The sequence below is a fragment of the Balaenoptera musculus genome, chromosome 1 (genome assembly GCF_009873245.2).
Source record: "Balaenoptera musculus isolate JJ_BM4_2016_0621 chromosome 1, mBalMus1.pri.v3, whole genome shotgun sequence".
Lineage (NCBI taxonomy): Eukaryota > Metazoa > Chordata > Mammalia > Artiodactyla > Balaenopteridae > Balaenoptera > Balaenoptera musculus.
This window is the reverse complement of record NC_045785.1, coordinates 45,224,051-45,237,578: the sequence shown is the minus strand read 5'-3', so window position 1 is coordinate 45,237,578 and position 13,528 is coordinate 45,224,051. Positions and strand designations below refer to the sequence as shown.

Here is a 13,528-nt window from a genome sequence, read left to right as displayed (position 1 = left end):
AGAATAGTTTTGCTGCCCTAAAATCCTCTATGCTCCACCTGTTCATCCCTCCCTCTCCCCTGGCAACCATTCATCTTTTCAGTGTTTCCAAAGTTTTACCTTTTCCAGAATATCATATTGTTGGAATCATACAGTATGTAGCCTTTTCAGATTGGTTTCTTACCCTTAGTAATATGCATTTAAGAAACCTCCATGTCTTTTCATGACTTGATAGCTCATTTCTTTTCATTATTGAAGAATATTCCATTGTCTGGATGTACCACAGTTCATCTATTCACCTAATAAAGGACATCTTGGTTGTTTCCAAATTTGGGCAATTATGAATAAAGCTGCTGCTATAGCCTGAATGTTTGTATCTCCCCAAAATTCATGTGTTGAAACCTAATCCCTAAAGATGGTATTTGGAGGTGGAGTCTTTGTGAGGTGATTAGGTAATTACAGTAGAGCCCTAGTGAATGGGATTAGTGCCCTTATAAGAGAGACCCCAGGGAACTCCCTTGCCCCTTCACCATGTGAGGATGCAACAAGAAGGTGGCTGTCTAGGAACCAGGAAGTGGACACTCACTAGATACCAAATCTACTGATCCCTTGATTTTGGACTTCCCAGCCTCCAAAGCTGTGAGAAATAAATTTCTGTTGTTTATAATCTACCCAGTCTATATATGGTATTCTGTTATAGCAGCCTGAATGGACTAAGACAGCTGCCATAAATATCTGTGTGAGGTTTTTTCGTGGACCTAAGTTTTCAACTCATGTGGGTAAATACAAAGGAACACAATTGCTGGATCATATGGTAAGAGTATGGTTAGTTTTGTAAGAAATTGCCAAACTGTCTTCTAAAGTGGATGCACCATTCTATATTCCCACCATCAATGAATGAGAGTTCCTGTTGTTCCACATCCTCACCAGCATTTGATGGTGTCTGTGTTCTGAAATTTGGCCATTCTAAGAGGTACGTAATGGTATCTCACTTGTTTTAATTTTCAATTCCCTAATGGCATATGATGTTAAGCATCTTTTTATATATTTATTTGCCATCTGTATATCTTCTTTGGTGAAGTGTCTGTTCCAATCTTCTGCTCATTTTTAAATCAGATTGTTCTTTTTTTAATCATTGAGTTTTAAGAGTTCTTCGTTTACTTTAGATAACAGTCCTTTATCAGCTATGTCTTTTGCAAACATTTTCTCCCAGTCTGTAGCTTGTCTTCTCAGCCTCTTGACAGTGTCCTTTTCAGAGCAGATGTTTTTAATTTTAATGAAGTCCAACTTAATTCTTTTTTCATGAATTGTGACTTTGGTGTTGTATCTAAAAGTCATCACCAAACTCAAGGTCATCTAGTTTTTCTCCTGTGTTATCTGCAAGTTTTATGGTTTTGTGTTTTATATTTAGGTCTAAGATCCATTTCAAGTTAATATTTGTGAAAGGTGTAAGGTCTGTGCCTAGATTCATTTTTCTTGCATGTGGCTGTCTGGTTGTTCCAGACCATTTGTCAAAGAGACTTTCTTTTCTCCTTTGTATTGCCTTTGTTCCTTTGTCAAAGATTACATGGCTATATTGTGTGGGTCTGTTTCTGGACTCTCTCGTCTTTCCATTGACCTATTTGTCTATTCTTTTGCCAATATCATACTCTCTTGATTACTATATCTTTAAATTAAGTCTTGAAGTTAAGTAGTGTCAGTCTTTCAGCTTTGTTCTTCTCCTTCAATATTGTGCTAGCTATTCTGGGTCTTTTGCCTCTCTGTATAAACTTTGAAATCAGTTTGTCAATATCCACAAAATAACTTGCTCGGATTTCGTTCGGTATCGTGTTGACTCTATAGATTAAGTTAGGAAGAACTGGCACCTTGACAATATTGAGTCTTCCTATTCATGAACATGGAATATCTCTCCATTTATTTAGCTCTTCCTTGATTTCTTTTATCAGAGTTTTATAGGTGTCCTTGTATAGATCTTCTACATATTTTGTTAGATTTATACCTAAGTATTTCATTGTGGAGGGTGCTAATGTAAATGGTATTATGATTTTTAATTTCAGATTCCAGTTGTTCATTGCTGGTATATAGGAAAGCAATTGACTTTTGTGCATTAGCCTTGTATCATGCAAACTTGCTATAATGACTTATTAGTTCCAGTAGTTTTTTGGTCAATTCATTCAGATTTTCTTTTTTAAAATTTATTTATTTTATTTATTTATTTTTGGCTGTGTTGGGTCTTCCTTGCTGTGCACGGGCTTTCTCTAATTGCAGCGAGCTGGGGCTACTCTTCATTGTGGTGCACGGGCTTTTCGTTGTGGTGGTTCCTCTTGTTGCAGAGCACAGGTTCTAGGCATGCGGGCTTCAGTAGTTGCAGGATGCGGGCTCAGTAGTTGTGGCTCGCCAGCTCTAGAGCACAGGCTCAGTAGTTGTGGCGCACGGGGTTAGTTGCTTCACGGCATGTGGGATCTTCCCGGACCAGGGCTCGAACCCGTGTCCCCTGCATTGGCAGGCAGATTCTCAACCACTGCGCCACCAGGGAAGCCCCATTCAGATTTTCTACATAAACAATTGTGTAATCTATGAGCAAAGACAGCTTTATTTATTTCTTCCTGATCTGTATACACTTATTTCCTTTTCTTTTATTGCATTAGCTAGGACTTCCAGTATGATGTTGAGAGAGTGGTGAGAGGGGATATTGGAAGAGATTACTGAGAGGACATGACCACTGGTTAACCTGTAAGCGGGACTTGGGCAATCAGAAGCTCCTCACCTCCTCCCCTGTCTTTGGAATGTGTGTTCTGCTTGCCTTCCCCATGCTAGAAGCTACCCAAGTATGCAGCCTGAGATAGTAATGTGATGTTGAGACCATCTGGATGGTATATATGACTGAACCCAGTTAAGTCCTCTGTATAAACTTTTAAGATAATGGTGGGTGTGTTCAGAGATCTACTTGTCTTGTGGCTGCCCAAGACAAGCCTTGTAAGTCCCCTTGCTTTTTTAAAATGCCATCCTGCCACCTACCAATCTGGAGTGATCTGCCTCTTTCTTTGGTCTCTCCCTGCCTTCCATGTAAGGGGGCCAGTTTGCAAATCATCAGGGTATATTCTTGCCTTATTCCTGATCTTAGCAGGAGAGCTTCTAGTTGTAACATCATTAAGTATGATGTTAGCTGTAGGTTTTTTGTAGACGTTCTTTATCAAGTTGAGGAAGTTCCCCCTTTATTCCTAGTTTGCTGAGAATTTTTATAATTAAGGGGTGTTGAATTTTGTCAAATGCTTTTTCTGCATGTATTGATATGATCATGTGATTCTTATTCTTTAGGCTTTTTATGTAATAGATTACATTAATTGATTTTTTAATGTTGAACCAGCTTTATATATCTGGAATAAATCTCACTTGGTCATGATGTATAATTTTTTTATCATTGTTGGATTAAATTTGCTAATATTTTGTTGAGGATGTTTGCATCTATATTCATGAAAGATATTGGCCTCTAATTTTCTTTTCTTGTAATGTCTTTGTCTGGTTTTGGTATTAGGGTAATGCTGGCTTCATAGAATGAGTTAGGAAGTATTCCCTCTCCTTCTAATTTCTGGATGAGATTGTAGAAAATTGGTATAATTTCTTCCTTAATTGTTTGGTAGAATTCACCAGTGAACCTATCTGAGCCTGTACTTTTTCTGTTTTGGAAGGTTATTAATTTATTCAAATTCTTTAATAAGATATAGGCCTATTCAGATTGTTTATTTCTTCTGGTGTCAGTTTACACAGATTGTGTCTTTCAAAGAATTGGTCCATTTTACTATGTTATCACATATGTGGGTATAGAATTATTAGTATCCCTTTATTATCCTTTTAATATCCATGGGATCGGTAGTGATGTCCCTTCTTTCATTTCTGATACTAGAAACTTGCATCTTCTTTCTTTTTTTCTTACTTAGCCTGGTTTATCAATTTTATTGATCTTTTCAAAGAACCAGCTTTTGGTTCATGGATCTTCCCTATTGATTTCCTGTTTCCAGTTTCATTGATTTCTGCTCTAATTTTAATTTATTTTCTTCTGACTACTTTGAATTTAATTTTCTCTTCTTTTTCCAAATCGCTAAGGTGGAAGCTTAGATTATTGATTTTAGATTTCTCTCTCTTTTTTTTTTTTTTTTTGGCCACACTGCACTGTTCGTGGGATCTCAGTTCTCCGACCAGGGATTGAACCTGGGCCTTTCTTTCCTAATATATGCTTTCAATGCTATTAATTTCCTTGTAGGTACTACTTCTGCTGCATCTCACAAATGTTGTTAAGTTGTATTTTCATTTTCATTTAGTTCAAAATATCTCTTAATTTCTCTTGAGGTTTCTTATTTGGCCCTGTGTTATTTAGAAGTGTTTTGTTTAATCTACAAGTATTCTGGAGTTTTCCAAGTATTTTTCTGTTATTGATTTCTAGTTTGATTCCACTGTGGTCTGACAGCATACATTGTATGATTTCTGTTTTTTGTTTGTTTTGTTAAGGTATGTTTTATGGCTTCAAATGTTGTCTATCTTGGTGAATGTTCCATGTAAGCTCGAGAAGAATGTGTATTCCACTGTTGTTGGGTGAAGTGGTCTATAGATGTTAATTACATCCAGTTGACCAATGGTGCTGTTGAATTCTCCTATGCCCTTTCTGATTTTCTGCCTGCTAGATCCATCCATTTCTGACAGAGGGGTATTAAAGTCTCCAACTATAAGAGTGGATTTGTCTATTTCTCCTTTCAGTTCTATCAGTTTTTGCCTCATGTATTTTGATGCTCTATTGTTAGGCACATACACATTAAAGCTTATGCCTTCTTGGAGAATTGACCCCTTTATCATTATAAAATGTCTTTATCCCTGATAATTTTCCTTACTCTGAAGTTTGCTCTGTCTGAAAGTAATATAGTCATTCCAGCTCTCTTTTGATTAGTGTTAGCATAGTGTATCTTTTTCTATTCCCTTACCTTTTTTTTTGGAAAGAGTTGTTATGTAAAGTTATTAGAACTGTATCATCTACATCTACAATCACTGGCCCTATTACTTTTTTATTTGTTTTTTTATTGTGATAAAATACACATAACATAAAATTTACCATTATAACCATTTTTAAGTGTATAGTTCAGTGGCATTAAGAACATCCACATTGTTGTGCAGCCATCACCATAACTCTTTTCATCTTGTAAAACTGAAATGATACTCATTAAACAATAATCCTCCGTTCCCTCCTCCTGCTAGCTCCTAGCAACCACCATTACATTTTCTGTCTTTATGATTTTTGACTACTGTAAATACTTAATATAAGTGGAATTATACAGTACTTATCTGTTTATATGACTGTCTTATTTCACTTAGCATAGTCCTCAAGTTTCTTCCATGTGGTAGCATACTGTGAAATTTCCTTCTTTCTTAAGGATGAATAATATTCCATTGTATGTATATAAAACATTTGCTTATCCCTTCATCTGTTGATGGACATTTGGGTTCCTTTCACATTTTAGCTACTGTGAAAACCTGCTTTCCTCTGGGAATTTGGAATTTAGGTACATGCTAGACAGAGGATGACTATGTGACCAGCCCCCGGTAGAAACCTTGGGCATTGTTCTCTGATGAGATTCCCTGGTAGACGATATTTCAGCCATGTTGTCACAGCTGTTGCTGGAAGAGTTAAGTGTATCCTGTGTGACTCCACTGGGAGAGAACTCTTGGAAGCTTATGCCAGGTTTTCCCTGGACTTTGACCCCATGTGCCTTTCCCCTTTGCTGATTTTCTCTTGTATCCTTTCACTGTTAAAGCATAGCTATGAGTATGACTATATGATAAGTTCTCTGAGACCTCCTACAAATCACTGGACCTTGGGATGGACCTCTGATACACCATGTTACACATATGTTACACATATGCTGCCCATAAATATTTCAAAACTCCAGTAATTCTGTTATTTCAGCAGTACATCAACCATCACTTTGGAAGCTGACAATTGTTTAGAATACAAAGTAGTTATAAATATGTATAACTGAAATCTAAAAAGTAGTTAAATATGTTTTGCCCTTCCTTTCCAATTGCAGATATGTATTGGGAGTTGGGATTCTTGGTGCTATAACATCAAAACCAAAAGACAGAATCATGTTATTATTCTAGAAACTAATCCTTATTTTAAATGAAGAAACAATGAGTTTAATATACATATCTTCATTACTGATTGATCATAAGTTATTCCTTTATTCTCATTGAAAAACTTTTCAGGTATGTATTTGTATAAATCAATTCATTATTGCTTTTATATCTTATTATTTTATTAATTTTTAATAACTTTGATTTTCATTTTATTTATTATTATGGTTGCATTCTATTACTGGCAAGAGATCATGGTTTTTTCATTTCATGGAGTCAATATAAGTTTCTCTTCAAAACAAATGTGTTTAAGTTTTAAAATTGACCTCACAAAACCATAAAAAGAAAGAAGGAAAAGGGGGATCAATAGCAAAATTGCAATAAGTAAATATAGATGATGGTATACGGGATTTCATTATATTGTTCTTTACTTTTTTGTGCATTTTTGGAATTCTGAGTAACAGAAAGGTTAGTTGAGAATTTCATTTCTGGCAGTACGTCAGAACTTTTGCTCACTAAACAGTTTAGCTTTTCCATGAAATAACTATTTAATGTACTGCTTTCATAAGAGTTTAAGGGAATATCTCCAAGCATTCACACATATGTATATACATAAACATAAATAATATCATTGGGTAAAACCAAAATAGGGAACTGGGCAAAATAGTCCTGGGCAAATAGAAAAGTTAGAGCAGCCCTGAGAAGCACCAATAACAGCTCTGTGGTTGTGAAACTAAGCCCTGAATCAGCTGTAGAATAGGGGAGCTGACTCTGAGATTCTTGTATTAAGATGGAAACTCCTCAAAGGATATGAAAGTGGTCCCCTATCAGCAGTGACTCCTGGCTTCTGGAAGATGCAATAGCAACTTGTCTCTGAAGAGGTATCACCTGTATCTTGGTGTCAAAAATGACCATGTACTTTTGATAAAAGAGCCAAATAGGACTTTTTAGAAAAGACAAAATATTTAGATATTGAGGATTCACATAGATTAGGATGAAACTAATATGAACTCACAAAGATTATCAACACACAAAGAAACAAACCACCATGAGTGAGAATCAGCAGAAACAACAACATTTAGATCCTCAAGAATTTCAGACATTGGAATTATCAATAAGACTATTTAAATAGCTATAACTATGTATTAAATGTTTAAAGCACTCATAGGCGCCAGGGCACCCTGATAGCAAAGATCAGCTTCCACCAGTAAGCTATTAAATCATTTGCCTTCCTGGATTTAAAAACAAAAAAAGCATTAATAGGCTATCCAAAATGATTTTTAAAAGAGTCAAATAGAAGTTTTAGGAAACAAATACACAATTGTTGAATTAAAGACTGGGGGAGGACTTCCCTGGTGGCACAGTGGTTAAGAATCCGCCTGCCAATGCAGGGGACACGGGTTCGAGTCCTGGTCCGGGAAGATCCCACATGCTGCCGGGCAACTGAGCCCGTGCGCCATAACTACTAAGCCTGCGCTCTAGAGCCACAACTACTGAGCCCGCATGCCACAACTACTGAAACCTGCATGCCTAGAGCCCATGCTCCACAACAAGAGGGGCCACAGCAATGAGAAGCCCGCACACCACAATGAAGAGTAGCCCCCGCTCACCACAACTAGAGAAAGCCTGCGCACAGCAACGAAGACCCAACGCAGCCAAAATTAAATTTTAAAAATTAAAAATAAACACAACAATGTAAATATATATATATATGTATATAAAACAATAAGCTTAAAAAAGCAGACAGGAAAAAATAAATAAAATGGGTTAAAAGCAACAACCAAAATAAAATAAAATGGATGTATAACTTTGAACTAGCAAGAAAAAAATAGCTAGTGAAAGAAGGGAAAGAACATGAAAAGATGCTCAACATCACTAATCATTAGAGAAATGCAAATCAAAACCACAATGAGGTATCACCTCACACCAGTCAGAATGGCCATCATCCAAAAATCTACAAACAATAAATGCTGGAGAGGGTGTGGAGAAAAGGGAACCCTCCCGCACTGTTGGTGGGAATGTAAATTGATACAGCCACTATGGAGAACAGTATGGAGTTTCCTTAAAAAACTAAAAATAGAACTACCATATGACCCAGTAATTCCACTACTGGGCATATACCCTGAGAAAACCATAATTCAAAAAGATACATGTAGGGGACTTCCCTGGCGGTCCAGGGGTTAAGACTCCGCTCTCCCACTGCAGGAAGCGCAGGTTCGATCCCTGGTCGGGGAAGTAAGATCCTGCATGCCGCACAGCACGGCCAAAAAACTAAAAAAAAAAAAAAAAAGATACATGTACCACAATGTTCATTGCAGCACTATTTACAATAGCCAGGACATGGAAGCAACCTAAATGTCCATTGACAGATGAATGGATAAAGAAGATGTGGCACATATATACAATGGAATATTACTCAGCCATAAAAGAAACGAAATTGAGTTATTTGTAGTGAGGTGGATGGACCTAGAGTCTGTCATACAGAGTGAAGTAAGTCAGAAAGAAAAACAAATACCATATGCTAACACATATATATGGAATCTAAAAAAGCGGTACTGATGAACCTAGTGGCGGCGCAGGAATAAAGACGCAGACGTAGAGAACGGACTTGAGGACATGGGCGGGGAGGGGAAGCTGGGACGAAGTGAGAGAGTAGCACTGACATATATACACTACCAAATGTAAAATGGATGGCTAGTGGGAAGCTGCTGCATAGCACAAGGAGATCAGCTCGGTGCTTTCTGACAACCTAGAGGGGTGGGATAAAGGAGGCTCAAGAGGGAGGGGATATGGGGATATATGTATACATATAGTTGATTCACTTTGTTGTACAGCAGAAACTAACACAACAATGTAAAGCAATTATACTCCAATAAAGATACAAAAAAAAAAAAAAAGGTAAAGAAGATATAAAGAAGTAATGGAAGTAATTAACGTGAAAAAGATGACTGAAATATCTACATATAAAAATAAATGCATTTAATGTAAATGAATTAGCAGCACTTCTGGAATGGAAGAGTAAGAATCTCTGAAAACCCACTCCTTCATAAAAGCGTGAGAACACTGGCAAAAATTGTCAAAATCAACTTCTTTCGGTATTCTGTAAATTAATCAAAGAAAGGTTTGTGATAATCAGAGAAGTGTCTATTCAATAAAAACAGCTGAATCTCAGTAAGAACAGTGAGCTTTGTGGTGTTTTAACTTGCTCTAGCCCCATTCCCCTCTCCCGGCTCCAAGGTAGCCTTGAAAAACAACAGCTTCACAACCATGGTCGTTGCGAAAATTAGCAATTTAGTAACCACTGGAAGGGGAAGAATAGGATTGGAGCTCTTCAAAAAGTCCCATTCACAGAGAATTGTCATTATGTGACTTGTCTGACATCTCCTTTGGAAAGCTCCATTCTCAGGTCTTGGTTTTATTTGACCTGACTCAGAGCTCACACTATAAAAACAGGGCATTTGCCAAAATAATCAGTAGCAGTTCTCTAACACTGCATCACCTGAGACGATGATGCAAAGGCCAGCAGCCTTCTCCCTGGGATGGGTGTCACTCAGCAGGTGTTGGAGACACTTTCTGGAGCATGACTCAGCTGTGTGGTCACCAGCTTTCCCCTGCGGAAAGCCAGGGGACTCTGTCAGGATCACATGCAGCATCTAACAAGGCTCATACTTTTCAGTATGAAAAGTCCCCTTCACTCCATCCCTGCCCATCAAAGCAAGGCTTGCTCCTCTGCTTCTCTTCGTCCTGCGTTCTTCCCCCATTCTATCTAGGTGAGGGTGGGGTGGGTTCTCTCTCACTGGTTCATTCCCCTCGCAGAGCAGTAAGGGGTCTAATTAGTATCATCAGCTGGGCTCACCTTCCTTACCATAGTTGGACAGATGAGTTAAGGAAATATGAACGTTTTGAGCTCAGAGTTTTTCAACCTTGACACCATTGACATTTTGAACTAGATAATTCTTTGTTGAGAAGGGCTATCCTGTGCATTGTAGGATGTTTAGAAGCACCCTGGCCAGTAGCACCTCACAAGTCATGACAATCAAAAATGCCTTCATAAGTCAGGCAGCGAAAGACAAATATCATGATATCACTCATCTGTGGACTCTAAAAAAAATGGTATAAACGAACTTCTTTACAAAACAGAAACAGACTCACAGATTTTGAAAACAAACTTAGGGTTACCAAAGGGGAAACGTGCGGGGGAGGGATAAATTAGGAGCTTGGGATTAACATACACACACTACTATATATAAAACAGATAACCAACAAGGACCTACTGTATAGCACAGGGAACTCTACTCAATATTCTGTAATAACCTATATGGGAAAAGAATCTGAAAAAGATGAATATATATATATATATATATATATATGTAGCTGAATCACTTTGCTGTACACCTGAAACTAACACAACATTGTAAATCAACTATACTCCAATAAAATTATTTTTTTTTAAGTGAATGATGGTTTTTATTTTTTAATTTTTTTTTTTTGCTGCATTGGGTCTTTGCTGCTGCGCGTGGGCTTTCTCTAGTTGTGGCAAGCGGGGGCTACTCTTTGCTGCAGTGCGTGGGCTTCTCATTGCAGTGGCTTCTCTTCCTGCAGAGCGTGGGCACTAGAGGGTGCGGGCTTCAGCAGTTGCGGCGTGTGAGCTCTGGAGTGCTGGCTCAGTAGTTGTGGCGCACGGGCTTAGTTGCTCCACAGCATGTGGGATCTTCCCTGACCAGGGATCGAACCTGTGTCCCCTGCATTGGCAGGCGGATTCCTAACCACTGCGCCACCAGGGAAATCCCAATAAAATTCTTTAAAAAAAAAAATGTCTTCAGATATTGCCAAATATCCCTGGGAGCAAAATAGTCCCCAGTTGAGAATTGCTGTTTTAGTTAAACCGGTATAGTTATCTTTGATTCTTGTCTCGTTTTGAGCCAAAACTTACATATCATTATAATTAATATATCAATAAAACTTTTACTTCTGTTTCCAAGAGAAGAAATATATAGTCTAGGTGTTATCACCGCCCCCCCCCGCCCCCCGACACACACACACTTATCACTAGCAATGGGGCTGTTGTTGCCATCTGACTGGTGAGCAGCCTGGTTCCAAAATTCCATCCTGAGAGCTGCTTTCTGGGGCCACTCTTCGTATCAACATGCCTTAGTGTGAGTTCCTCATCTCATGTGAGTACTTTACTGGCAAGTGTGAGTCCAAGGGTCAGGAGTGAAGGACAGGAGTTGTAAAACAGAGGAGAAAGGAGAGCCACTGCAAGGGTGCATTGCAATGCAATGGGGGAGGGGAGGAAGGAGAGCCAGTGCAAGGGTGCAATTCTTTGTTGAGGGTGCTCTACAAAGAATTATCTAGTCAAATTGGCCACTTCCAAAGGCATTTGGTTGTTTGATCCTGCAAGACAGTTTGAAAGCTGTATGAAATATCTGAGGAGAGTCTGAGGGGAAAAAGAGAGAAGCATGTATTCATCAGTTACTGACTCCATTGGTCAAAGATTTGTCCCATGAGGCATTGACCGCTCCCCACTTCTGCACTTCTGGCTTGCACCTGTCCCAGTGCTGAACGGTTCCAGCAGTCCCTTAATCCCAAGGTACCAAGACACAAGCCCTGATGCAGAAAGCGAGAAGCCTGAGTTATGGACTTGAGGTGAAGCTCACTTAGGTTATAGCTGCTGCAGCTGGAATAAGATCAGTGGTGGTGAAATAAGCAGCTAATGAAGCCAAGAGGATTTGCCATGGGGCATAAGAAGTGTTTGATACATTTGCACACCGAATTTGTGCGTTGCAATTCATTCCTGGTACACATTCAACCAAAGTACCCTGCACATACATACGCTAACCTCAGCTTTCTCTTTATAAAATGAGGATAATCACCTCAAGCTTGCTGGATTGTTCTGAGAATTAGAGATCTGCATGTATAAAGCCTGATAACAATGTCAGTTCAATAAATATGCTCCGTATGTGTTTAACTATTTTATTAGCCAGATGTAATAAGCCATTCCCATTGACCATAAGGACCCAGTGTGGTGAGGCCAAAGTCAAAGGTTCCACCTTGTGTAGGCAGTGAATTTGGCTTATGCTGCTCAGACAGCCAGAACTTGATCGCTCTACAATTAACCTTCAGTGAGCAACTATCGTGTCCCTGGTTCTGGGCTGCCTTGAGGACCTGGAGACCAGAGTCATTCCTGATCCTTCCCCCCAAAGCACTCCCACGCCGGCAAAGATGGGCAAACAATAACAACTGCCACGGTTTAAGCAAGCACAGGGGACTATGGGCGCAAAAGAAGTCCTGGGAGGCGAAGGCAGGCTTTCCCTAGGAGGAGGAAAGGGTACCGACATCTGGAGGGATGTGTAGGTGATAACCAAGCAAAGACTGGCGGCGGGGCAAAATGTTTCTCACCGGCTCACTCAGTGCAACTTCACCGTCGTTTACTGGGCCGCTGCTGTAGTCAAGGTGGTGGTCAGATGCCGAGGCGGGGACAGAGCGGAGAGTGAGGCCAATCCCCAGCCACCCCTCACTGCCCCAAGGGCATAAGGTAGACCGTCGCAGGAGTGAAGGAACAAATTACCACACTTACGGGGGTGTCCCTAGGAACAGACATCATCCTTTCCCAGATCACTGGTTCAACACTCAAAAACTAATTGACTCGTTCTCCCTCACTGGTTAATTAAATTTTTATGGCCAAAAAAGAATGGGAGGATTGAGGACATTTTTTCCTTTTCACAATCGTCTTCCGTCACGCTACTTTATATTTCAACAAGAAAAGAGGTATAACCAAACATAAAATAAACCCCACTCTCCAGAGAATTCTCTGCGCCCCCCCACCCCCGGAGCGAGGCGAGCCGAGGCGGACCCTCTCCACATCCCCACTGGTCTGCCCGGCGCCACCTGCCTCTTTAAGAGCCGAAGCCTCGCCCTTCGAGGGGCCGCGGAGGGAGCGAGCTTTGGATGCAGTCGCCCGCTGAGGTCTCGGGAAGAGGCGTCTCCGGGAGCTGCTGTCTTTTTAAGGAGGCGGGACTCTGCCCGGAGGAGGTGGAGAAGGTCTGCCCCCCGGATCTCCGGTTTCCGGCAACTCGGCGGGACCAGAACCTGCGCGGAGAATCTGAGGCCCGAGGCTTCCCGGCACCAGCTGGACGCCGAGCCCCCCCGAGGTGAGGCCGCGGGGTCTGTGGGGCCGGCCTGGGACTGAGGGAGCTCGGGATCTCCTGCCTACCCGGGCCGCTGCGGCCCAGCTTCTCCTCCTAAAACACTGTACGTGCTTCTTGGGCAGCTCTTTCCCAGACCGTCCTGGACTCACGGTGCCCCAGGGTGTAGGGTCCCCATCACTCCAGCGCCTACTAATTGCTTCGCTGTGCACTAAGCGCCTTACACTTACTTGCCTCAGTTAATGGTACCCAACATCGTGTGAGTAGGTACAATTATGAACCCA

The 13,528-nt window shown here is 40.3% G+C and overlaps 1 protein-coding gene across 5 annotated transcripts in view; it reads left to right on the top strand.

The window, feature by feature from the left end:
• Positions 1-13,111: 13,111 nt before the first annotated feature.
• Positions 13,112-13,528, top strand: part of YIPF1 (Yip1 domain family member 1) — a 34,993-nt gene continuing 34,576 nt past the window's right edge. For 3 of the 5 annotated variants that reach the window (XR_005017239.1, XM_036831731.1, XM_036831757.1), the window contains exon 1: positions 13,112-13,250. The gene's annotated coding sequence lies outside the window, so the exon portion shown is untranslated. Of the gene's footprint in view, positions 13,351-13,528 lie in introns of all 5 variants that reach the window. The other 2 variants (XM_036831740.1, XM_036831747.1) reach the window with 2 other exon arrangements.